Genomic DNA, 25,786 nt, shown 5'->3' with positions numbered 1-25,786 from the left:
TTGAAACCTTTAGAGTTTGAAACAAATGGTGGTAAAACAGATTTACAAGTTACAGATCGCAGAGGCAGTGTCGGATTACAGACACACAGGGTGGGGGCCCAGCGCCGTGGAAGGGGGGCTCAGCCAGGGATGTGACCACTGAACTGTGAAAAGTCAAGAGGTGACATTGCGGAGTGGAGTGACAGACGCAATTCCATCTCTTCCTTGATTACATCCTGGATTAGTGAACGTTGTAAACTATCTGGATTATTGAATTTTGGTTAAATGTAGAAGTTTGAGAAATGGGCAAAGCCATATCTCAAAAAGGAGGGCTATTGTACGTGTAAACAAATATTCCGAATCAAAAATTACTAAAAAAAAAATTGTAAACAAGAAAACTGAAATACACTGAATTGTCGAAAAGACTTTATCACCGCAGAGAACGTGTTGGAGATGTGGTGTTTACAGAAACGAGCCAAGTGGACGAGCAAGGTGGACGGAGCCACATCGTGTCGTCCTCACACCGACCATTGGAGGGACGAGAACATGGGTGCTCTCATGGGAAAGTGAGAGAAATGTCTGGACAACACAGCGGCAGATCCTTAACATCGCAGACGCAGGACTTTGTTTGTATTCTTCGTTTCTGTATGCAGAGACGACAGACAGATTCGTGTAGGCAAAGTACTATACTCTGCTACGATGAACGAGAGCCAGAGGCTACGGTGCGCAGAGTACCATACTCTGTGAAAAAGAATCAACGAGTTATCATCATCAAGTGATGACGGTAATATGGGTGCTGAACACCTGTATTATGCACCGGACAATCGGGACAATCGGGACAATCGATCAACATACACAACTGTGTATACCGGGAAATGAAACATACACAGACCTGGAATAGAGGGAAGCAAATAAGTGATCAACTTGAAAGGTTATGAAATGCATGATGTGTAATAATGTACAATGTATAATTGACATGACAGAGGCTGAAGAAACACAATGGCATATTATACAGCCACTGTTGTTTGCACGAACAGAGTGTATTTTTTATCTGCTACAACATAACTACATGTAATGTTAATGAGATTATGAATTGAGATGGGAAATGTACCAGTTCATATGTGTCATAGGTGTGACCGAAGCGAGCAGCGGGAGGAGGTCTCTTAAGAAACCAAGCAAGGACGTATGGTGATGTGGGGACACTTGTGGGACGTTGTGCCTATGTATCGCTTTTGTGATCAGCATCACCCAGAACCATACCGCAGGGTCAAGGGCGAGAGGTTAGTGGACAATCTGGTCCCAGTAGCACCTGATACTACGTATTTGATTCTATTGGGGTGTCCAGAGAGGTCCCTGACGAGTCAAAGTGACTGACCAGAGAGCAGCGGGTTTAAGGGCTTTCCGCTTGTACTTCTATATTTCCCATCACACCGCACAAAATATAGACAAGATAAATTGTCTGTTTGTCAAATTACAGAGATTGACCAATCTGACTCAAAATTTAGGACAGTAATGCTGTAGAAATGTTGTGGGCCGAGAGAAAAGAAGTGTGTTCAATGTTGAGAAATGTGCATAGACTTTTTGAGTGTAAAAGTGTCATTTTAACACCTATATGAAAGACATGTTGAAAACTGAAAAGAGTAATGTGTTTGGCATATGAGACAGTAGACTAATGCTTTGATAAACAGGAGGGAAATGTGATAAAATGTGAATATATGATTATATTTCTGTGATGTATTTTATCTGCATAATAGTGATATATTATCTGCATCATTAGTCTAAGAGAAGAACGGGTGTGTGACAAACTGGATTTGTGAAGGGGTCGTAAAGATGGCCAAAGGATGTTTACCAGAGGGGGGGTGATAACCCAGAGGAGTCTGGGTAATGTTTACCCAAGGCTTGATCTCTACGGAAAAATACCAAGTGCCTTGATGTGAGGCTGACCAATGAGAAATGTGACCCGCCTATTCCAGAATATCTAATAAAACCAACCAGCATGGGAAATAACAGGGTGAGACGCGGGGGTGAGACGCAGGAGGATCACGTAAGCTGCTTACAACAGCTTGCGTGATCAGTCCCCGCGTTTTCTCCCATGCATGCCATACAAATGTCTGATCTTTCTGTGTCGTTTCATATTCTAAGTTGAATTGTGTTCTCTATGTGTTAAGGAATAGCATCGGGTGTATGTCTCATTTCTTGACACAAAGTCAAAAACAGTCTGCAGTGCCCTGTGAATTTCAGTCCATTATTTTTGAGCAACAGCACAGCCCCAAAACACCTGATAGTGGTTTGCCTGCTGGGTTCTCCAGCAGTTAGCATTTCCTTGTGAATAATGGGCACTTTGACATGGTGTGGTGAAAAAAACATATTTTTCCCCTTCAGGCATGTGATTTTGTGGTCTTCCTTAGGGCTGTTCCTACATTTCCACACTCTTGGTCAGACAAAACCAGGTTAACTTCTCGTTCCCATTGGTTTAGAATATACTTAGCAGAACGTTGTCCAGATTACCAATGCATTGAGATCATTTAGAAATGATTCCCCTCGCAAGTTCTGATTGATTGGTTTCAACAAAGATTACTGTCAGAGGATTATAGTGGTCATTTCTTTGTTTCATTTCTTGCTTATAATAAGTCCTATAAAAGTCCTGTCTCTCCAAGTCAAAGGATTCCTTCAACACATCAATGCTTTTCATTTGAGTTTCTTTTGCAATGCGGTGAAACGTTTACGCCTTTTGTAATCCAGGCGTTGAATCATAAGCTTGGTCATAAGAAAACCAACACCAGATTTTAACAGCTTTGTTTAGTTTGTATGCTTTGGTTGGCTCCTTTCAGGGGGTAAGCACAGATTTTACCCAAAGATTCTTCTTGTTTCTGCACTTTTTCAAAAGAGTAACGCTGCTCTCGGGGCACTCAAGGTTCCACCGAGATTTGAACTCGGATCGCTGGATTCAGAGTCCAGAGTGCTAACCATTACACCATGGAACCGCAGACTGGTCATTGGAAGGATAACTTTCATCCAAATCTATAAGTCTTTACATCAATCATCCCTTGCCAAAAAAATGAGAAACAAGGAGTGCAAACAGTGCAAATAATCTTGATGTGCAGCAATACTTTTCCCTCTCTTAATGCAAAGTGTAGCAGCAGTAAACTTGAGGGGGAAAGGTATGGGTTTGAGGGCTCTTCTTGTGGGCTTTTCTGTCCTTGTAAATATTTTTCATAGACAAAAGAGTAGGCATTTCCTGTTTACTAAACAGGCCCTTTGACCAAGGAAGCCGCAGCGCCATAATGATTTCCTGGTTTCCTTACATAATTAGATACAGTGGTTACTTCTGTGATTGTATTTCTTGCTTGCTCTGGCAAGGTGCGCAGTCGTCCCTGGGTGGGCTCCAACCACCAACCTTTCGGTTAACAGCCGAACGCGCTAGCCGATTGCGCCACAGAGATGCATATCCATAAAAGACTTGTCCCTCTAATTGCAATAAGAAATGAAGAAAAACTCTGGATTCAGAGCGCTAACCGCTATACCGTTGAACCACACCTTTCTACAGGATATCCTGTTTTGAAAATAAGTATGACATTTGATCATTGGGCTATATCAAAGAGAGCAGCATTGAAGTAGGCAAACTTCTGCTTCATGGTTTCATTGTGTGGTGGTCATCACATCTGCCCTACACGCAGAAGGTCTTGGGTACAACATTCAGCGAAACCAAACATGTTACCAAACATGTTCATGCTAACAATGTTCCAACGAAAGCTTGCTGTTTATGTTTTATAGATCCTTTCCAGGCCATTTATGTCCTGATCTCGCAAAATATCCAATAGACCCAGCATTCCTATTCATTGTATTTTTGAGCAAAGACTAACATTCAGGTACACATGCCGAAACCTGGGATTGAACCAGGAATAACGTAGCGAGAAAATGAACTAGTTCTGTGTGTCCTTTTTTCTTTTCTTTTGATTAAACATAAAACAATACAGGACACGACCAGGGAGCAAAAATTGTAATTAAAAGAACTTAATAGTTACATAAAACATAACATAACATAACATAACATAACATAACATAAAATAAAAACAAAATCACCTTTAAATGAAAATAGGGGCCTACTTGGTCCAAGTCAATAAAATTAGTGCTTATCCAAATTAAGCCTGAATGTCACTGTTTTCCATTCATCCAATGTCTAATGTCTGTTACTATGTCAGTCAAGTCTTTGATCGTTGGCGTGGTTGGTGTCGAGCATTTCTTTGTGATGGCCTTTTTCTCTACAGCCAAAAGTATGTTCCAAGGGTATCCATTTATTGTGTCCATGGCAGGAGTGTTGAGGCCCAAGTACATAGTTTTAAATTTGAGTGGGATGGCAAAGTCAAAAACAGTCTGCAGTGCCCTGTGAATTTCAGTCCATTATTTTTGAGCAACAGCACAGCCCCAAAACACCTGATAGTGGTTTGCCTGCTGGGTTCTCCAGCAGTTAGCATTTCCTTGTGAATAGTGGGCACTTTGACATGGTGTGGTGAAAAAAACATATTTTTCCCCTTCAGGCATGTGATTTTGTGGTCTTCCTCAGGGCTGTTCCTACATTTCCACACTCTTGGTCAGACAAAACCAGGTTAACCCTTTAGGCGCCAGAGATTATGGATGAAATAAATGTATAAATAAAAAACTTCCTGAGATACAGAGAACTGAAGCCGGGGCACAGCTCTGGGTCGGCAGTGCCCCTGGAGGCCCGTAGAAGCTCCACACTCCAGTTGATTCTTGGATAAAAGTGCACCCAGCCGGTCTCGAACTCGCGTGAGGCGGAGCAGGGTTCACACACCCCGCACACGGCCAGACTTTGCCCGGCCAGGGAGCACCTTCTGCGGGTCGGAGGCTCCGGGTCGGAGCCCCTGGAGCCTGGAGCCCTCACTGGGCCCCGAACTCGGCTGCCGGAGGCAGTGCAGTGCCTCATGGATAAAGGTGCACCCAGCCGGTCTCGAACTCGCGTGAGGCGGAGCAGGGTTCACACACCCCGCACACGGCCAGACTTTGCCCGGCCAGGGAGCACCTTCTGCGGGTCGGAGGCTCCGGGTCGGAGCCCCTGGAGCCTGGATCCCTCACTGGGCCCCGAACTCGGCTGCCGGAGGCAGTGCAGTGCCTCATGGATAAAGGTGCACCCAGCCGGTCTCGAACTCGCGTGAGGCGGAGCAGGGTTCACCCACCCCGCACACGGCCAGACTTTGCCCGGCCAGGGAGCACCTTCTGCGGGTCGGAGGCTCCGGGTCGGAGCCCCTGGAGCCTGGAGCCCTCACTGGGCCCCGAACTCGGCTGCCGGAGGCAGTGCAGTGCCTCATGGATAAAGGTGCACCCAGCCGGTCTCGAACTCGCGTGAGGCGGAGCAGGGTTCACCCACCCCGCACACGGCCAGACTTTGCCCGGCCAGGGAGCACCTTCTGCGGGTCGGAGGCTCCAGGTCGGAGCCCCTGGAGCCTGGAGCCCTCACTGGGCCCCGAACTCGGCTGCCGGAGGCAGTGCAGTGCCTCATGGATAAAGGTGCAACCAGCCGGTCTCGAACGGAACGGCCCAGCACTCACCACAGAGGCTCGCGCCGGCCCCGGCCCACCTTTCGTCCCCGGGTACCCACACTTAAGCACCCCCACACGAGCTACACACCCTTGGTGCAGCCCCCTGGAAGTCCGTGCCCTTGGTACTCTGAGCCACTTTAAAAGATAAAAAGCACCAGGACCCCAAGGCCCTGGCTCCCCTGTCCCCTACACCACACTTGGAGGCAGGGCCCTTGCCCTCCACTGGCTGCCCCCGCGCCCAATGTACTCCATAACCGAAGAAGAGAGGGGGGACCCGGAGGCCGGCCTACTAGGGTAACAGGTTTAATTTAGAGCCGGGGCTCTGGACCACAAATGCCTACAACCCCGCAGTGCGCAGGAGCCTTCGAAGCTGGATGAAACCAGAACGGGGCCCTACGATGGCGGTGACCAGCCACAGTTGATAGCAAAGTGAGCCCTGGACAGGCGCTGCATTTGACAAACTCAGAGACGAGGAAGGGACCGGAGTCGGACCAAATATATCATCTGGCGCTGTGTCCAGCGTGAGGGTGAGCCAGCGCAAATCAGGACCACAAATGCCTACAACCCCGCAGTGCGCAGGAGCCTTCGAAGCTGGATGAAACCAGAACGGGGCCCTACGATGGCGGTGACCAGCCACAGTTGATAGCAAAGTGAGCCCTGGACAGGCGCTGCATTTGACAAACTCAGAGACGAGGAAGGGACCGGAGTCGGACCAAATATATCATCTGGCGCTGTGTCCAGCGTGAGGGTGAGCCAGCGCAAATCAGGACCACAAATGCCTACAACCCCGCAGTGCGCAGGAGCCTTCGAAGCTGGATGAAACCAGAACGGGGCCCTACGATGGCGGTGACCAGCCACAGTTGATAGCAAAGTGAGCCCTGGACAGGCGCTGCATTTGACAAACTCAGAGACGAGGAAGGGACCGGAGTCGGACCAAAAGTATGCGCCGGCCCTGCCCCCCGCCCCGCGCAGAGCCATCGGACACGTTGAGGCTGAAGGGGACTGGCGCAGAGCCCTTGGGCCCAGGGGCAAAGCGCAGCCATCATCCTTCAAGCCGCGCCTCCTGCTGCGCGGGGGTGAGTGACAATGGGCCCGGACTGTGTTCCAACCGGACGCGTTGAGGCTGAAGGGGACTGGCTCAGAGCACCTGGCACAGGGGCTAAGCACAGCCATCATCCTTCAAGCCGCGCGTCCTTCAGTGCGGGGGTGAGTGACGGTCCCATCTCCGGAGACAAGGGGCCAGGCGCGGGGGAAGCCAGTCAGACTGACGCCCCGCGCCTGGTGGGACCTCTGTCTCGGCCTCGCTTCCAACGTGTCCGGCGTGAGGTTAGCCGGAGCAAACCACAGCCGCAAAATGTAAACAAAACCGCAGTGCGCAGGAGCCTTCGAAGCTGGATAAAACCAGAATGGGGCCCTACGATGGCGGGTCATGTGTGCCCGTCGACCAAGCTCCTTGTCTGGTATACATAGAACCATGATTTGTACCATTTTCATGGTTGATTCATGCTCACGCGAGTTCGAGACCGGCTGGGTGCACTTTTATCCATGAGGCACTGCACTGCCTCCGGCAGCCGAGTTCGGGGCCCGGTGAGGGCTCCAGGCTCCAGGGGCTCCGACCCGGAGCCTCCGACCCGCAGAAGGTGCTCCCTGGCCGGGCAAAGTCTGGCCGTGTGCGGGGTGGATGGCCCTGGGTCTGGGCGAAGCTAAGATCACGGAGCGGGTCACCTCCGCGTACAGCCCGTGGTCAGCGTGACACTGTGCTCTGCCCCGAGCAATCAGAGCAAACAGCAAGCTTCTGGAAGTGCCCGCGAGTCTGGTAAAATCAAGCCGAAAATAGACCCTCTCATGCCCGGTCTGAGCGGCGCTTAGAGCGCGGAGGAGCGCGGAGCGCGGGGCTCCATTCAGAGGCTCCGTGATCCGCCTTACAACCAGCTCTCACCTCCACGTACAGCCCGTGGTCAGCGTGACACTGTGCTCTGCCCCGAGCAATCAGAGCAAACAGCAAGCTTCTGGAAGTGCCCGCGAGTCTGGTAAAATCAAGCCGAAAATAGACCCTCTCATGCCCGGTCTGAGCGGCGCTTAGAGCGCGGAGGAGCGCGGAGCGCGGGGCTCCATTCAGAGGCTCCGTGATCCGACGCTCACCTCCGCACCTCCGAACCATGACTTGAGATTACGGCTGTGAAGGAGCCTTGGAAGCTGGATAAAACCAGAACGGGGCCCATCGATCGCGGTTCTCGTGTGTCCGTCAAACGAGCTCCTCCCCCGGTAGCCGCACAACCAGGAAATGTACCTGTTTCGATTGCGAAAAACGTCATTCTCAAAAACCGCCCGCCCGTCCCTCCCAGCATTACCATTTTGCACATCCCGCGTGAGAGCAGCGTAGGAATTTCTCGGGAGCAGCGTGATTTAGCCCGGGACTCTTGAGCTGAACGCTTATTTCCACGAGCCCAAAAAATGACTAAGTCCAACGGTATATAGTGTACTATTGCCGAAAAACGACAGAGTCGCTCGGGTATAGTGTACTATTGCCGAAAAATGACAGAGTCTTTTCAGGTATAGTGTACTATTTCGGTTTTTACTCTAAGTCCCTCAGGGGCATATGGTGCTATACTATGATGGTCAGATCACCTCCAGGCCCCAGGGGAGTGCTTTTCTGGGGGCAAACAGTGCACTGATGATGGGGGATTATTTCATTTTGCTCATTTTGGTGTTTTTTCACATTTTAACCCATTTTCACCCCTTTTGCTCACAACTTCATACTACGGCCCGGAAAAACGACAGAGTCCCTCGGGTATAGTGTACTATTGCCGAAAAACGACAGAGTCTTTTCAGGCATAGTGTACTATTTCGGTTTTTACTCTAAGTCCCTCAGGGGCATATGGTGCTATACTCTGATGGTCAGATCACCTCCAGGCCCCAGGGGAGTGCTTTTCTGGGGGCAAACAGTGCACTGATGATGGGGGATTATTTCATTTTGCTCATTTTGGTGTTTTTTCACATTTTAACCCATTTTCACCCCTTTTGCTCACAACTTCATACTACGGCCCGGAAAAACGACAGAGTCCCTCGGGTATAGTGTACTATTGCCGAAAAACGACAGAGTCCCTCGGGTATAGTGTACTATTGCCGAAAAACGACAGAGTCCCTCGGGTATAGTGTACTATTGCCGAAAAACGACAGAGTCCCTCGGGTATAGTGTACTATTGCCGAAAAACGACAGAGTCCCTCGGGTATAGTGTACTATTGCCGAAAAACGACAGAGTCCCTCGGGTATAGTGTACTATTGCCGAAAAACGACAGAGTCCCTCGGGTATAGTGTACTATTGCCGAAAAACGACAGAGTCCCTCGGGTATAGTGTACTATTGCCGAAAAACGACAGAGTCCCTCGGGTATAGTGTACTATTGGCTGGAAGCTCGGTTTTTTTTCTAAGTCCAGCAGGGGTATATGGTACTATATTCTGGTGGTCAGATCACCTCCAGGCCCCAGGGGAGTGCTTTTCTGGGGGCAAACTGTGCACTGATGATGGGGGATTATTTCATTTTGCTCATTTTGGTGTTTTTTCACATTTTAACCCATTTTCACCCCTTTTGCTCACATCTTCAAACTCGGGCCCTGATTACAAGTTCTGACCAAATGATGACAAACACGGTATTTATTATGTATTTTTTTCATTTTTTTTATTTTTCCAACTTATACATCCATCATTGGTGCCAGGCAGGTTGTGGAGAAAGCAGTGAAGAAAGGAGAGAGCCATCACAGAAAAGATGTCCATCCAGGGTCAAGGTACCCTGCACTTTTACATATCCAAATGACAGCATTTAAAGTTTTTTAGCGTATGGTATCTCTCGTTGCATGGAACCGCACAGAGGCCAACGCCACACAGACGGCACCTGTACTTTGTTTGCCGCCTGCCTTTGGTACGAGAGCGGTCAGAGCACACGGCGCAGTCTGGACGTCCCTCTGCTTGACAAAGCCAATGACGCTCTGTGAGTCTCTGTGGCATTTCACCCTCCGGTCTTGAGCGCCTCTCTTGTTTTTTGGAGTGATCAGCCAGTAATGCATCAATAATGTTCTGAATGTAAACCTTTAAAGGTTTGTGTGGGCCTGGAGTGGATTTGGTGTATATGATGTGTGAGTTGACAATACTTATGCTTATAATGGCATTGAATATGCGATGATACCATTTCCGGGACCTGTGTGGAAAGAGGTATGTCTTCATCCTCTGGTCAGCAGTGTCCACTCCACCCATGTAGGCGTTGTACTGGTCGACACATACAGGTCTTTTGATGTCACGGAAGCCAGTGTCATCTGTCTTGGATCGGATCCTCCTCTGAACACAATCATTTCCATAGACTGTGGACAACATGGTGAGACGTTTAGTATCGTGCCAAGCACAAGCCAGGAGTTTTCCCTTTCTGCAAAAAACTGGGTCATCTCCTTTTTTCAGCTGTAAGACACTTTTACCAAGGCATTTTGGCATCCCCAACCTGGTAATCCTTACCGTCCCACACAGTCCAGTTTCCAAATCTGCTAATTCATTTGCAATTACAGGCGAGGTATAGTAACTGTCCATGTAAATCTCGTGTCCTTTGCCCGTAAAGGGAGAAACCAACTCACGGACAACTGCGTGTGTTGCACTGATGTTGCTTGCATTATTTTTGTACTGTCCAGTGTGCATTGACCAGCGCAAAACATACCCTGAACAGCTTTCACTCAGGGCATACACTCTATAGCCATATTTGTCAGGTTTATTCGGAGAGTAACATTTTAGTGAAGATCTCCCCTTGAAAGCTATTGTCATTTCATCTAAAGAAAGCTCCTTGATTGGACTGTAAACTGCTGCAAATTTGGGAATAATCAAATCTATTATTGGGCGGACTTTGAACAGTTTATCGTGCCCGGGCTCGCCTGTTCTCACATAATCATTATTGTTGACAAAATGAAAGAACGAAAGAATGATTTCAAATTTGTTTCTTGACATTACATTTCCAAATCCAGGCGTTTGTGTAAGCCAAAATGTTCCCCAGTAATCCTCGATTTCAGGTTTCTCAACAAGGCCCATGGAGAGATGCAAAGCGAAGAAAGCTTTCATTTCGGTGACTGATACATCATACCACTCAAGAAATCTTGAATGTGGCTTCAGAATCATAGGTGCCATACACTGATGTGCATATCTATTTGTCTCATCAGTAATGAAAGTCCAAAACTGATCGGTCAGAAAGAGTGACAGAATATCAAATGGATTAGCATCCGTCAGATCCATCTCTCCTGTGTAGCCAACTGGGTCTTCAAAAGGTTTGATCCATGCCTCAAATACCTCGACCTCTCTCAGCATGTCCCAGCTCTCATCCACCGGGCAAGTTTTACTACAGCCGCTGGTTCCACTGGTTCCTTGCCTCCGTCTGTCCTTTGCACCTGTCCGTTGTTTCGAAGTCCCTTCATCTCCACTTGGAAATCCATCGTCACTCTCGGGGAGATAATACCCTTCAGAGTCAGAATCTGCTGTAAATTGCATGCCACGTGTACTTCCTCCAGCCACTTTTTTCCTTACCGGATCTGCCCTGGATCATACCTGGCTAATAAGAGGAAGTTGCACCGAACCGACCAATGACTGAAGTTATTCATTTTCTACTATTATTTCATAAATTTCCTTGTACGGTAAAGTCGCATTTCTGCGACTTTGGCGCTTAAAGGGTTAGTTTGTGTGAACTGTGAGTATACAGAATCAGATCCGTTATTACAGTAGCACAAATGACCGTACCTATACTTTGGTAAAAAAACACATCAAACTGCTGTCTCTTTTTAAAGGAGTTTGATGTGGTTGTTGTTACATCAAACTACTGCGTCCTTTAAAAGTCCACATCAAGCTAATGCTTTTTTTTAAAGTCTATTGCAATTGAGATGTCAGTCGAGAGCCGTAACAGCAGTAGTGCATCCAAGAAAGCTGTGTATTGAATGGATATAGAACCTTTAGTGAAGCAGGAGCCAACAGGCTATTCACATCCTTGTGTAGGGTCTCAAACTACAGGTATTCAGTTTACGATTAAGGAAGATTTCTTAGCAGAAACGAGACAAGACGGGGCACCAGGGTAAAACCCAAAAAGCTAAGATACGGTCCTTAATCACGCTCGTTAAAAGGTTTGAAGGGTGTTTCACGATTCAGGGACTTACGCATAGTCTAATCAAACAAACAATAGTCAATAACTCTTTCGTGTAGTTTATTTATCAAAAGGGCAATCAAAAAGGGCACCGGAGCAGAAATGCGCACAGGTAAATCACAGGTGATGTTATATCAGATTTAAAGGCAGAATTCATGCAGATAATGTTAAACCAGGGTTTTGCCTTTGATAATCAAACGTGTCTATGCTAATCTATATCAAAAAGAGGGAAAGTGAGAAGCTAAGGGAGGAGGAACAGCTGAGTTCTACCCAAATCCCGCCACAAAAGAACCGCACACTGAAGTCGGCTTACGATTTTGTAGAACTCGGTCCGGCTGGTCCTTGTCCGCGGACGAGATCCGTGGCGAGGCAGCGGCGTGGAGCGGTGTGGCGGGCGAAGGCAGTGGCGTGCCGCGATATCCGTGATGCGGGGCGGCAGCGGTGGCGCGAGGCGGCGCGAGGAGCGGTGTGGCGGGCGAAGGCAGTGGCGTACCGCGATGTCCGTGACGCGGGGCGGCAGCGGTGGCGCGAGGTGGCGCGTGGCGATGTCCGGGAGTTCCTTAGCGGTAGAACGCTTTAGCTGCGTGTTAGCTCCTCACGCGGCCTTTACTCAGATGAGAACGTAGCGCTGATCCACGTAAACGGCGTAGATTACTTAAAAAATAGTAGAAGCGAAGTAGAAAAGAAAGTCTCTGTCAGGTTTAGCGCTTAAGCTTAGTTCCAGGTGTTTCCAGGTGTTTTCAGAGTTCAGGGGGGCGATGAGGCTGGCCTAGTCTTGTCGACCCACGTGGCGGACGCTTTGTTGAGACAAAGGAAAAGTAAACAGGCTCGTCCGTGGAGACGGCTTCAAAGAGATAGACAAAGGCTTGAACAAAAAAAAAGGAAGAAGAGAGCAAGAAGAGAAGAGAGGAGAAGAGAGCGTTCCAAGCTCGGAGGGTCTTTTTGTCACCTAGTGCCGCAGGGCACGCTGGGAGCGAAAGGGGCGGGCGCTACTGCGACGACACGTTAAACACTTTTGGCAGTTTGTGCACATTATTCCTTGAGGTAGATACATTTTACATCTTCTTTCACCTGTGATGGGCACTCGAGTTAAAGCATTGGGAATATAAAACCTTAAACAGTGGAAAAATACGTAACACAAGGTGAAACATGAGGTGTACGGAGTTGATTCGGACAAACATTCATGGCATAATCACATAAAACATAGTTTTCATCGGGGCGTCCTCCTGTAAGACTGTGGGGGAGAAGGTCTGTTATCGCCAAAGTCACAGCGGCTCCCTGCGGTGAGGGAGAGAGGGAGAAAGAAAACCCCCCAATGTTCAAAGAGAGTTTTTCTGTTATCTGGCCGTGGAATGTCCATCTCCATTCCCCTACACTTGCAATGAGGTCAAATATAGGACAAACCCATTGTCAGGAGTGGGATTAGAACCCATTCCTCCACTTGTAGACCAAATTTGCTTACGCTTAGGTAGGAGTTTACCTTGACCCTGACACCTTGGACATTTCAGCGATGCTGACATTGAGCTCCCTTATCTCGAAGATAACGTTCCAAAAATCAGTACAAAGTAAATGCTTTGGCAACCTTACACTAGATGAAGTCTTTCCAATTATGTACAGTCCATATAAAGAGATGACTTTAACAGGTGATGAGAATTGAGTGAAATAGTTCAAATCTCATTGTTACAGAGGGTTTAATTCTTCTTCTTTCGGTTCCAACAGAAGAAAATTTATGACCATGATTTCACGGGTTGTAATGGCGAGCAGTCCATAAAGCTTAAAATTAACTCCGCCCAACGTGGGGCTCGAACCCACGACCCTGAGATTAAGAGTCTCATGCTCTACCGACTGAGCTAGCCAGGCTGGCTGTCCAAAAGGCAAAAAAAGGTCATAATGAAAACCCAGAATTTTTCAGTACTAAGTGGGAAATTAATCTGTCACTTTAATTTCTCAGGGAGTGGTCACAATTACAGTATAAGACATATGATACAGTTCACTCTGAATGTACTCAATGCTTTGACAGTACAGCATCTACGTAGTAGATTGGCCATCACATCACAATTCATCATTGGAAGTAACACTTCATTTGAAATCTTAAGCCAATACGACAATTTTTCATCCATTGTCACACATATGTACTTGTAAATTAGGGTGTAAAAATGGCTTCCTTTCCAAAGGAAATATTTTTTTTTTTGTCAGGAGTGGGATTTGAACCCACGCCTCCATTCAGAGACCAGAATCCCCTGTGGCGAGGAAGGAGTTTACCTTGAGTCTGGCGCCTTAGACCGCTCGGCCATCCTGACACTTTATTTATGTGAACTGTGAGTATACAGAATCAGATCCGTTATTACAGTAGCACAAATGACCGTACCTATACTTTGGTAAAAAAACACATCAAACTGCTGTCTCTTTTTAAAGGAGTTTGATGTGGTTGTTGTCACATCAAACTACTGCGTCCTTTAAAAGTCCACATCAAGCTAATGCTTCGTTTTAAAGTCTATTGCAATTGAGATGTCAGTCGAGAGCCGTAACAGCAGTAGTGCATCCAAGAAAGCTGTGTATTGAATGGATATAGAACCTTTAGTGAAGCAGGAGCCAACAGGCTATTCACATCCTTGTGTAGGGTCTCAAACTACAGGTATTCAGTTTACGATTAAGGAAGATTTCTTAGCAGAAACGAGACAAGACGGGGCACCAGGGTAAAACCCAAAAAGCTAAGATACGGTCCTTAATCGCGCTCGTTAAAAGGTCTGAAGGGTGTTTCACGATTCAGGGACTTACGCATAGTCTAATCAAACAAACAATAGTCAATAACTCTTTCGTGTAGTTTATTTATCAAAAGGGCAATCAAAAAGGGCACCGGAGCAGAAATGCGCACAGGTAAATCACAGGTGATGTTATATCAGATTTAACAGCAGATTTCATGCAGATAATGTTAAACCAGGGTTTTGCCTTTGATAATCAAACGTGTCTATGCTAATCTATATCAAAAAGAGGGAAAGTGAGAAGCTAAGGGAGGAGGAACAGCTGAGTTCTACCCAAATCACGCCACAAAAGAACCGCACACTGAAGTCGGCTTACGATTTTGTAGAACTCGGTCCGGCTGGTCCTTGTCCGCGGACGAGATCCGTGGCGAGGCAGCGGCGTGGAGCGGTGTGGCGGGCGAAGGCAGTGGCGTGCCGCGATATCCGTGACGCGGGGCGGCAGCGGTGGCGCGAGGCGGCGCGTGGAGCGGTGTGGCGGGCGAAGGCAGTGGCGTGCCGCGATGTCCGTGACGCGGGGCGGCAGCGGTGGCGCGAGGTGGCGCGTGGCGATGTCCGGGAGTTCCTTAGCGGTAGAACGCTTTAGCTGCGTGTTAGCTCCTCACGCGGCCTTTACTCAGATGAGAACGTAGCGCTGATCCACGTAAACGGCGTAGATTACTTCAAAAATAGTAGAAGCGAAGTAGAAAAGAAAGTCTCTGTCCGGTTTAGCGCTTAAGCTTAGTTCCAGGTGTTTCCAGGTGTTTTCAGAGTTCAGGGGGGCGATGAGGCTGGCCTAGTCTTGTCGACCCACGTGGCGGACGCTTTGTTGAGACAAAGGAAAAATAAACAGGCTCGTCCGTGGAGACGGCTTCAAAGAGATAGACAAAGGCTTGAACAAAAAAAAAGGAAGAAGAGAGCAAGAAGAGAAGAGAGGAGAAGAGAGCGTTCCAAGCTCGGAGCGTCTTTTTGTCACCTAGCGCCGCAGGGCACGCTGGGAGCGAAAGGGGCGGGCGCTACTGCGACGACACGTTAAACACTTTTGGCAGTTTGTGCACATTATTCCTTGAGGTAGATACATTTTACATCTTCTTTCACCTGTGATGGGCACTCGAGTTAAAGCATTGGGAATATAAAACCTTAAACAGTGGAAAAATACGTAACACAAGGTGAAACATGAGGTGTACGGAGTTGATTCGGACAAACATTCATGGCATAATCACATAAAACATAGTTTTCATCAGGGCGTCCTCCTGTAAGACTGTGGGGGAGAAGGTCTGTTATCGCCAAAGTCACAGCGGCTCCCTGCGGTGAGGGAGAGAGGGAGAAAGAAAACCCCCCAATGTTCAAAGAGAGTTTTTCTGTTATCTGGCCGTGGAATGTCCATCTCCATTCCCCTACACTTGCAATGAGGTCAAATATAGGACAAACCCATTGTCAGGAGTGGGATTAGAACCCATTCCTCCACTTGTAGACCAAATTTGCTTACGCTTAGGTAGGAGTTTACCTTGACCCTGACACCTTGGACATTTCAGCGATGCTGACATTGAGCTCCCTTATCTCGAAGATAACGTTCCAAAAATCAGTACAAAGTAAATGCTTTGGCAACCTTACACTAGATGAAGTCTTTCCAATTATGTACAGTCCATATAAAGAGATGACTTTAACAGGTGATGAGAATTGAGTGAAATAGTTCAAATCTCATTGTTACAGAGGGTTTAATTCTTCTTCTTTCGGTTCCAACAGAAGAAAATTTATGACCAAGATTTCACGGGTTGTAATGGCAAGCAGTCCATAAAGCTTCAAATCAACTCCGCCCGACGTGGGGCTCGAACCCACGACCCCGAGATTAAGAGTCTCATGCTCTACCGACTGAGCTAGCCAGGCTGGCTGTCCAAAAGTCAAAAAAAGGTCATAATGAAAACCCAGAATTTTTCAGTACTAAGTCTGGTAAATTAATCTGTCACTTTAATTTCTCAGTGAGTGGTCACAATTACAGTATAAGACATATGATACAGTTCACTCTGAATGTACTCAATGCTTTGACAGTACAGCATCTACGTAGTAGATTGGCCATCACATCACAATTCATCATTGGAAGTAACACTTCATTTGAAATCTTAAGCCAATACGACAATTTTTCATCCATTGTCACACATTTGTGCTTGTAAATTAGGGTGTAAAAATGGCTTCCTTTCCAAAGGAAATATTTTTTTTTTGTCAGGAGTGGGATTTGAACCCACGCCTCCATTCAGAGACCAGAATCCCCTGTGGCGAGGAAGGAGTTTACCTTGAGTCTGGCGCCTTAGACCGCTCGGCCATCCTGACACTTTATTTATGTGAACTGTGAGTATACAGAATCAGATCCGTTATTACAGTAGCACAAATGACCGTACCTATACTTTGGTAAAAAAACACATCAAACTGCTGTCTCTTTTTAAAGGAGTTTGATGTGGTTGTTGTCACATCAAACTACTGCGTCCTTTAAAAGTCCACATCAAGCTAATGCTTCGTTTTAAAGTCTATTGCAATTGAGATGTCAGTCGAGAGCCGTAACAGCAGTAGTGCATCCAAGAAAGCTGTGTATTGAATGGATATAGAACCTTTAGTGAAGCAGGAGCCAACAGGCTATTCACATCCTTGTGTAGGGTCTCAAACTACAGGTATTCAGTTTACGATTAAGGAAGATTTCTTAGCAGAAACGAGACAAGACGGGGCACCAGGGTAAAACCCAAAAAGCTAAGATACGGTCCTTAATCGCGCTCGTTAAAAGGTCTGAAGGGTGTTTCACGATTCAGGGACTTACGCATAGTCTAATCAAACAAACAATAGTCAATAACTCTTTCGTGTAGTTTATTTATCAAAAGGGCAATCAAAAAGGGCACCGGAGCAGAAATGCGCACAGGTAAATCACAGGTGATGTTATATCAGATTTAACAGCAGATTTCATGCAGATAATGTTAAACCAGGGTTTTGCCTTTGATAATCAAACGTGTCTATGCTAATCTATATCAAAAAGAGGGAAAGTGAGAAGCTAAGGGAGGAGGAACAGCTGAGTTCTACCCAAATCACGCCACAAAAGAACCGCACACTGAAGTCGGCTTACGATTTTGTAGAACTCGGTCCGGCTGGTCCTTGTCCGCGGACGAGATCCGTGGCGAGGCAGCGGCGTGGAGCGGTGTGGCGGGCGAAGGCAGTGGCGTGCCGCGATATCCGTGACGCGGGGCGGCAGCGGTGGCGCGAGGCGGCGCGTGGAGCGGTGTGGCGGGCGAAGGCAGTGGCGTGCCGCGATGTCCGTGACGCGGGGCGGCAGCGGTGGCGCGAGGTGGCGCGTGGCGATGTCCGGGAGTTCCTTAGCGGTAGAACGCTTTAGCTGGGTGTTAGCTCCTCACGCGGCCTTTACTCAGATGAGAACGTAGCGCTGATCCACGTACACGGGGTAGATTACTTCAAAAATAGTAGAAGCGAAGTAGAAAAGAAAGTCTCTGTCCGGTTTAGCGCTTAAGCTTAGTTCCAGGTGTTTCCAGGTGTTTTCAGAGTTCAGGGGGGCGATGAGGCTGGCCTAGTCTTGTCGACCCACGTGGCGGACGCTTTGTTGAGACAAAGGAAAAGTAAACAGGCTGGTCCGTGGAGACGGCTTCAAAGAGATAGACAAAGGCTTGAACAAAAAAAAAGGAAGAAGAGAGCAAGAAGAGAAGAGAGGAGAAGAGAGCGTTCCAAGCTCGGAGCGTCTTTTTGTCACCTAGCGCCGCAGGGCACGCTGGGAGCGAAAGGGGCGGGCGCTACTGCGACGACACGTTAAACACTTTTGGCAGTTTGTGCACATTATTCCTTGAGGTAGATACATTTTACATCTTCTTTCACCTGTGATGGGCACTCGAGTTAAAGCATTGGGAATATAAAACCTTAAACAGTGGAAAAATACGTAACACAAGGTGAAACATGAGGTGTACGGAGTTGATTCGGACAAACATTCATGGCATAATCACATAAAACATAGTTTTCATCGGGGCGTCCTCCTGTAAGACTGTGGGGGAGAAGGTCTGTTATCGCCAAAGTCACAGCGGCTCCCTGCGGTGAGGGAGAGAGGGAGAAAGAAAACCCCCCAATGTTCAAAGAGAGTTTTTCTGTTATCTGGCCGTGGAATGTCCATCTCCATTCCCCTACACTTGCAATGAGGTCAAATATAGGACAAACCCATTGTCAGGAGTGGGATTAGAACCCATTCCTCCACTTGTAGACCAAATTTGCTTACGCTTAGGTAGGAGTTTACCTTGACCCTGACACCTTGGACATTTCAGCGATGCTGACATTGAGCTCCCTTATCTCGAAGATAACGTTCCAAAAATCAGTACAAAGTAAATGCTTTGGCAACCTTACACTAGATGAAGTCTTTCCAATTATGTACAGTCCATATAAAGAGATGACTTTAACAGGTGATGAGAATTGAGTGAAATAGTTGAAATCTCATTGTTACAGAGGGATTAATTCTTCTTCTTTCGGTTCCAACAGAAGAAAATTTATGACCAAGATTTCACGGGTTGTAATGGCAAGCAGTCCATAAAGCTTCAAATCAACTCCGCCCGACGTGGGGCTCGAACCCACGACCCCGAGATTAAGAGTCTCATGCTCTACCGACTGAGCTAGCCAGGCTGGCTGTCCAAAAGTCAAAAAAAGGTCATAATGAAAACCCAGAATTTTTCAGTACTAAGTCTGGTAAATTAATCTGTCACTTTAATTTCTCAGTGAGTGGTCACAATTACAGTATAAGACATATGATACAGTTCACTCTGAATGTACTCAATGCTTTGACAGTACAGCATCTACGTAGTAGATTGGCCATCACATCACAATTCATCATTGGAAGTAACACTTCATTTGAAATCTTAAGCCAATACGACAATTTTTCATCCATTGTCACACATTTGTGCTTGTAAATTAGGGTGTAAAAATGGCTTCCTTTCCAAAGGAAATATTTTTTTTTTGTCAGGAGTGGGATTTGAACCCACGCCTCCATTCAGAGACCAGAATCCCCTGTGGCGAGGAAGGATTTTACCTTGAGTCTGGCGCCTTAGACCGCTCGGCCATCCTGACACTTTATTTACGTGAACTGTGAGTATACAGAATCATATCCGTTATTACAGTAGCACAAATGACCGTACCTATACTTTGGTAAAAAAACACATCAAACTGCTGTCTCTTTTTAAAGGAGTTTGATGTGGTTGTTGTCACATCAAACTACTGCGTCCTTTAAAAGTCCACATCAAGCTAATGCTTCGTTTTAAAGTCTATTGCAATTGAGATGTCAGTCGAGAGCCGTAACAGCAGTAGTGCATCCAAGAAAGCTGTGTAGTGAATGGATATAGAACCTTTAGTGAAGCAGGAGCCAACAGGCTATTCACATCCTTGTGTAGGGTCTCAAACTACAGGTATTCAGTTTACGATTAAGGAAGATTTCTTAGCAGAAACGAGACAAGACGGGGCACCAGGGTAAAACCCAAAAAGCTAAGATACGGTCCTTAATCGCGCTCGTTAAAAGGTCTGAAGGGTGTTTCACGATTCAGGGACTTACGCATAGTCTAATCAAACAAACAATAGTCAATAACTCTTTCGTGTAGTTTATTTATCAAAAGGGCAATCAAAAAGGGCACCAGAGCAGAAATGCGCACAGGTAAATCACAGGTGATGTTATATCAGATTTAACAGCAGATTTCATGCAGATAATGTTAAACCAGGGTTTTGCCTTTGATAATCAAACGTGTCTATGCTAATCTATATCAAAAAGAGGGAAAGTGAGAAGCTAAGGGAGGAGGAACAGCTGAGTTCTACCCAAATCACGCCACAAAAGAACCGCACACTGAAGTCGGCTTACGATTTTGTAGAACTCGGTCCGGCTGGTCCTTGTCCGCGGACGAGATCCGTGGCGAGGCAGCGGCGTGGAGCGGTGTGGCGGGCGAAGGCAGTGGCGTGCCGCGATATCCGTGACGCGGGGCGGCAGCGGTGGCGCGAGGCGGCGCGTGGAGCGGTGTGGCGGGCGAAGGCAGTGGCGTGCCGCGATGTCCGTGACGCGGGGCGGCAGCGGTGGCGCGAGATGGCGCGTGGCGATGTCCGGGAGTTCCTTAGCGGTAGAACGCTTTAGCTGGGTGTTAGCTCCTCACGCGGCCTTTACTCAGATGAGAACGTAGCGCTGATCCACGTAAACGGCGTAGATTACTTCAAAAATAGTAGAAGCGAAGTAGAAAAGAAAGTCTCTGTCCGGTTTAGCGCTTAAGCTTAGTTCCAGGTGTTTCCAGGTGTTTTCAGAGTTCAGGGGGGCGATGAGGCTGGCCTAGTCTTGTCGACCCACGTGGCGGACGCTTTGTTGAGACAAAGGAAAAGTAAACAGGCTCGTCCGTGGAGACGGCTTCAAAGAGATAGACAAAGGCTTGAACAAAAAAAAAGGAAGAAGAGAGCAAGAAGAGAAGAGAGGAGAAGAGAGCGTTCCAAGCTCGGAGCGTCTTTTTGTCACCTAGCGCCGCAGGGCACGCTGGGAGCGAAAGGGGCGGGCGCTACTGCGACGACACGTTAAACACTTTTGGCAGTTTGTGCACATTATTCCTTGAGGTAGATACATTTTACATCTTCTTTCACCTGTGATGGGCACTCGAGTTAAAGCATTGGGAATATAAAACCTTAAACAGTGGAAAAATACGTAACACAAGGTGAAACATGAGGTGTACGGAGTTGATTCGGACAAACATTCATGGCATAATCACATAAAACATAGTTTTCATCGGGGCGTCCTCCTGTAAGACTGTGGGGGAGAAGGTCTGTTATCGCCAAAGTCACAGCGGCTCCCTGCGGTGAGGGAGAGAGGGAGAAAGAAAACCCCCCAATGTTCAAAGAGAGATTTTCTGTTATCTGGCCGTGGAATGTCCATCTCCATTCCCCTACACTTGCAATGAGGTCAAATATAGGACAAACCCATTGTCAGGAGTGGGATTAGAACCCATTCCTCCACTTGTAGACCAAATTTGCTTACGCTTAGGTAGGAGTTTACCTTGACCCTGACACCTTGGACATTTCAGCGATGCTGACATTGAGCTCCCTTATCTCGAAGATAACGTTCCAAAAATCAGTACAAAGTAAATGCTTTGGCAACCTTACACTAGATGAAGTCTTTCCATTTATGTAGAGTACATATAAAGAGATGACTTTAACAGGTGATGAGAATTGAGTGAAATAGTTGAAATCTCATTGTTACAGAGGGATTAATTCTTCTTCTTTCGGTTCCAACAGAAGAAAATTTATGACCAAGATTTCACGGGTTGTAATGGCAAGCAGTCCATAAAGCTTCAAATCAACTCCGCCCGACGTGGGGCTCGAACCCACGACCCCGAGATTAAGAGTCTCATGCTCTACCGACTGAGCTAGCCAGGCTGGCTGTCCAAAAGGCAGAAAAAGGTCATAATGAAAACCCAGAATTGTTCAGTACTAAGTCTGGTAAATTAATCTGTCACTTTAATTTCTCAGTGAGTGGTCACAATTACAGTATAAGACATATGATACAGTTCACTCTGAATGTACTCAATGCTTTGACAGTACAGCATCTACGTAGTAGATTGGCCATCACATCACAATTCATCATTGGAAGTAACACTTCATTTGAAATCTTAAGCCAATACGACAATTTTTCATCCATTGTCACACATATGTGCTTGTAAATTAGGGTGTAAAAATGGCTTCCTTTCCAAAGGAAATATTTTTTTTTTGTCAGGAGTGGGATTTGAACCCACGCCTTCATTCAGAGACCAGAATCCCCTGTGGCGAGGAAGGATTTTACCTTGAGTCTGGCGCCTTAGACCGCTCGGCCATCCTGACACTTTATTTACGTGAACTGTGAGTATACAGAATCATATCCGTTATTACAGTAGCACAAATGACCGTACCTATACTTTGGTAAAAAAACACATCAAACTGCTGTCTCTTTTTAAAGGAGTTTGATGTGGTTGTTGTCACATCAAACTACTGCGTCCTTTAAAAGTCCACATCAAGCTAATGCTTCGTTTTAAAGTCTATTGCAATTGAGATGTCAGTCGAGAGCCGTAACAGCAGTAGTGCATCCAAGAAAGCTGTGTAGTGAATGGATATAGAACCTTTAGTGAAGCAGGAGCCAACAGGCTATTCACATCCTTGTGTAGGGTCTCAAACTACAGGTATTCAGTTTACGATTAAGGAAGATTTCTTAGCAGAAACGAGACAAGACGGGGCACCAGGGTAAAACCCAAAAAGCTAAGATACGGTCCTTAATCGCGCTCGTTAAAAGGTCTGAAGGGTGTTTCACGATTCAGGGACTTACGCATAGTCTAATCAAACAAACAATAGTCAATAACTCTTTCGTGTAGTTTATTTATCAAAAGGGCAATCAAAAAGGGCACCGGAGCAGAAATGCGCACAGGTAAATCACAGGTGATGTTATATCAGATTTAACAGCAGATTTCATGCAGATAATGTTAAACCAGGGTTTTGCCTTTGATAATCAAACGTGTCTATGCTAATCTATATCAAAAAGAGGGAAAGTGAGAAGCTAAGGGAGGAGGAACAGCTGAGTTCTACCCAAATCACGCCACAAAAGAACCGCACACTGAAGTCGGCTTACGATTTTGTAGAACTCGGTCCGGCTGGTCCTTGTCCGCGGACGAGATCCGTGGCGAGGCAGCGGCGTGGAGCGGTGTGGCGGGCGAAGGCAGTGGCGTGCCGCGATATCCGTGACGCGGGTCGGCAGCGGTGGCGCGAGGCGGCGCGTGGAGCGGTGTGGCGGGCGAAGGCAGTGGCGTGCCGCGATGTCCGTGACGCGGGGCGGCAGCGGTGGCGCGAGATGGCGCGTGGCGATGTCCGGGAGTTCCTTAGCGGTAGAACGCTTTAGCTGCGTGTTAGCTCCTCACGCGGCCTTTACTCAGATGAGAACGTAGCGCTGATCCACGTAAACGGCGTAGATTACTTCAAAAATAGTAGAAGCGAAGTAGAAAAGAAAGTCTCTGTCCGGTTTAGCGCTTAAGCTTAGTTCCAGGTGTTTCCAGGTGTTTTCAGAGTTCAGGGGGGCGATGAGGCTGGCCTAGTCTTGTCGACCCACGTGGCGGACGCTTTGTTGAGACAAAGGAAAAGTAAACAGGCTCGTCCGTGGAGACGGCTTCAAAGAGATAGACAAAGGCTTGAACAAAAAAAAAGGAAGAAGAGAGCAAGAAGAGAAGAGAGGAGAAGAGAGCGTTCCAAGCTCGGAGCGTCTTTTTGTCACCTAGCGCCGCAGGGCACGCTGGGAGCGAAAGGGGCGGGCGCTACTGCGACGACACGTTAAACACTTTTGGCAGTTTGTGCACATTATTCCTTGAGGTAGATACATTTTACATCTTCTTTCACCTGTGATGGGCACTCGAGTTAAAGCATTGGGAATATAAAACCTTAAACAGTGGAAAAATACGTAACACAAGGTGAAACATGAGGTGTACGGAGTTGATTCGGACAAACATTCATGGCATAATCACATAAAACATAGTTTTCATCGGGGCGTCCTCCTGTAAGACTGTGGGGGAGAAGGTCTGTTATCGCCAAAGTCACAGCGGCTCCCTGCGGTGAGGGAGAGAGGGAGAAAGAAAACCCCCCAATGTTCAAAGAGAGATTTTCTGTTATCTGGCCGTGGAATGTCCATCTCCATTCCCCTACACTTGCAATGAGGTCAAATATAGGACAAACCCATTGTCAGGAGTGGGATTAGAACCCATTCCTCCACTTGTAGACCAAATTTGCTTACGCTTAGGTAGGAGTTTACCTTGACCCTGACACCTTGGACATTTCAGCGATGCTGACATTGAGCTCCCTTATCTCGAAGATAGCGTTCCAAAAATCAGTACAAAGTAAATGCTTTGGCAACCTTACACTAGATGAAGTCTTTCCATTTATGTAGAGTACATATAAAGAGATGACTTTAACAGGTGATGAGAATTGAGTGAAATAGTTGCAATCTCATTGTTACAGAGGGTTTAATTCTTCTTCTTTCGGTTCAAACAGAAGAAAATTTATGACCAAGATTTCAAGGGTTGTAATGGCAAGCAGTCCACTTTTTGATTCTCAGTTTGTTGGCAAGGAATGACTGATGTGGACCCATTTTGGATGAAAACCGTGTTTTGCGTTTGTGGAAATGAGCATCATGGAAGGATGTATGGGCTCTGTGGCGCAATGAGTCGCTAATGGTGAGAGAACATATTTGTTTTTTACAATGGAAAGTCTGCTCGCTTTACTATCTGATGAAAGGCACTGCTGAACGAGGTTCAATTGCCAAGTGTGCTTGAAAAAGTAAGCAAATACATCGGCATTATGTCAAATAACATTATCTTGCAATTTTTCCTCAATATCCAGATTAACTGCAGTATATTGAGTGCGCAATAAATTGGCGAGAGTCGATTGATTGAAAAACTTCCAGTTTTTTTATAGCTACATTGGTACAGGGGATTTAGCTTAAAGGTAGAAAGATTGATGCCCTCGCTCTCCATTAAACACAGTTGATTGGACAGGGGCTGAACTTTCGAATGTTGCTGGCTCACTTTAAAAAAAAAAAAAGATATTGCGGCTTGTAGAGTCGCAATTATTATACCATGTGGGCTGTATGACTCTGTGGCGCAATTGGGCAGCGCGCTCTGCTGTTAACCGGGAGGTTGGTGGTTCGAGCCCACCCAGGGACGATTGGAAGAGCAATTGCAGGCAAAGTCTACGAGGTGAAATTGGTCAATGAATATCGACTAACAGGTTCGAGTAGCATTTTTGAAACGCAGGGTAAACTCCCAATGGATATGGAGTCCGTCGCCTTAACCGCTCGGCCACAACGATACGCTGATACACCGCCCCCTGTAAGTATTATCATTAGTAAGCCATGCCACCTCCCCGGCTTGACCTGCAGGTGTCGCAATTGCGCACGCGCCCGTTTTACTCTCTCTCTCTTTCTCTCTCTCTTTCTCTCTCTCTCTTTCTCTCTCTCTCTCTCTCTCTCTTTCTCTTTCTCTCTCTTTCACTCTACTTCTTCATCGTAAGGACATAATTTTTTTTTTTTTTTTTCATCCTTATTATTTAAAATAAAATAAAAATTGACACAATAGCATTTAAAAAAATATCTATATATTATTTTTCTCTTTTCGGCGTTGTCGCATTCTTTATTCAAAATAGTAGCGTGGCGGCGGCGGCGACCGACCGACCGACCGACACCCCTTTTACAAGCGAGCAACGCCATTATAGGCTTTCACCAGGATGGCCGAGCGGTTAAGGCTTCGGACTCAAGATCCGACGGGCGGTGGCCCTCGTGGGTTCGGATCCCATTCCTGGTA

The 25,786-nt window shown here is 46.9% G+C and overlaps 10 non-coding genes across 10 annotated transcripts; 1 reads left to right on the top strand and 9 right to left on the bottom strand.

The window, feature by feature from the left end:
• Positions 1-2,891: 2,891 nt before the first annotated feature.
• trnaq-cug (transfer RNA glutamine (anticodon CUG)) lies at positions 2,892-2,963 on the bottom strand. Its single transcript has one exon. It is a non-coding gene; the product is annotated as a tRNA-Gln (tRNA).
• Positions 2,964-13,484: 10,521 nt separating this feature from the next.
• On the bottom strand, positions 13,485-13,557 carry trnak-cuu (transfer RNA lysine (anticodon CUU)). Its single transcript has one exon. It is a non-coding gene; the product is annotated as a tRNA-Lys (tRNA).
• A 330-nt stretch (positions 13,558-13,887) lies between these two features.
• Positions 13,888-13,997, bottom strand: trnal-caa (transfer RNA leucine (anticodon CAA)). Its single transcript has 2 exons — positions 13,960-13,997; positions 13,888-13,933 (listed from the first exon to the last, which is right to left on the bottom strand). It is a non-coding gene; the product is annotated as a tRNA-Leu (tRNA).
• Positions 13,998-16,249: 2,252 nt separating this feature from the next.
• Positions 16,250-16,322, bottom strand: trnak-cuu (transfer RNA lysine (anticodon CUU)). The gene has a single exon. It is a non-coding gene; the product is annotated as a tRNA-Lys (tRNA).
• Positions 16,323-16,653: 331 nt separating this feature from the next.
• trnal-caa (transfer RNA leucine (anticodon CAA)) lies at positions 16,654-16,763 on the bottom strand. The gene is made up of 2 exons: positions 16,726-16,763; positions 16,654-16,699 (listed from the first exon to the last, which is right to left on the bottom strand). It is a non-coding gene; the product is annotated as a tRNA-Leu (tRNA).
• A 2,252-nt stretch (positions 16,764-19,015) lies between these two features.
• trnak-cuu (transfer RNA lysine (anticodon CUU)) lies at positions 19,016-19,088 on the bottom strand. The gene has a single exon. It is a non-coding gene; the product is annotated as a tRNA-Lys (tRNA).
• A 331-nt stretch (positions 19,089-19,419) lies between these two features.
• On the bottom strand, positions 19,420-19,529 carry trnal-caa (transfer RNA leucine (anticodon CAA)). The gene is made up of 2 exons: positions 19,492-19,529; positions 19,420-19,465 (listed from the first exon to the last, which is right to left on the bottom strand). It is a non-coding gene; the product is annotated as a tRNA-Leu (tRNA).
• Positions 19,530-21,781: 2,252 nt separating this feature from the next.
• Positions 21,782-21,854, bottom strand: trnak-cuu (transfer RNA lysine (anticodon CUU)). The gene has a single exon. It is a non-coding gene; the product is annotated as a tRNA-Lys (tRNA).
• Positions 21,855-22,185: 331 nt separating this feature from the next.
• trnal-caa (transfer RNA leucine (anticodon CAA)) lies at positions 22,186-22,295 on the bottom strand. The gene is made up of 2 exons: positions 22,258-22,295; positions 22,186-22,231 (listed from the first exon to the last, which is right to left on the bottom strand). It is a non-coding gene; the product is annotated as a tRNA-Leu (tRNA).
• Positions 22,296-25,703: 3,408 nt separating this feature from the next.
• On the top strand, positions 25,704-25,786 carry trnal-caa (transfer RNA leucine (anticodon CAA)). The gene has a single exon. It is a non-coding gene; the product is annotated as a tRNA-Leu (tRNA).

Source organism: Eucyclogobius newberryi, unplaced genomic scaffold, assembly GCF_026437365.1.
Source record: "Eucyclogobius newberryi isolate DKJ021-1_F unplaced genomic scaffold, fEucNew1.0.hap1 SCAF_46, whole genome shotgun sequence".
NCBI classification, from domain to species: Eukaryota; Metazoa; Chordata; class Actinopteri; order Gobiiformes; family Gobiidae; genus Eucyclogobius; species Eucyclogobius newberryi.
This window is presented reverse-complemented; position numbering and strand designations above follow the sequence as displayed.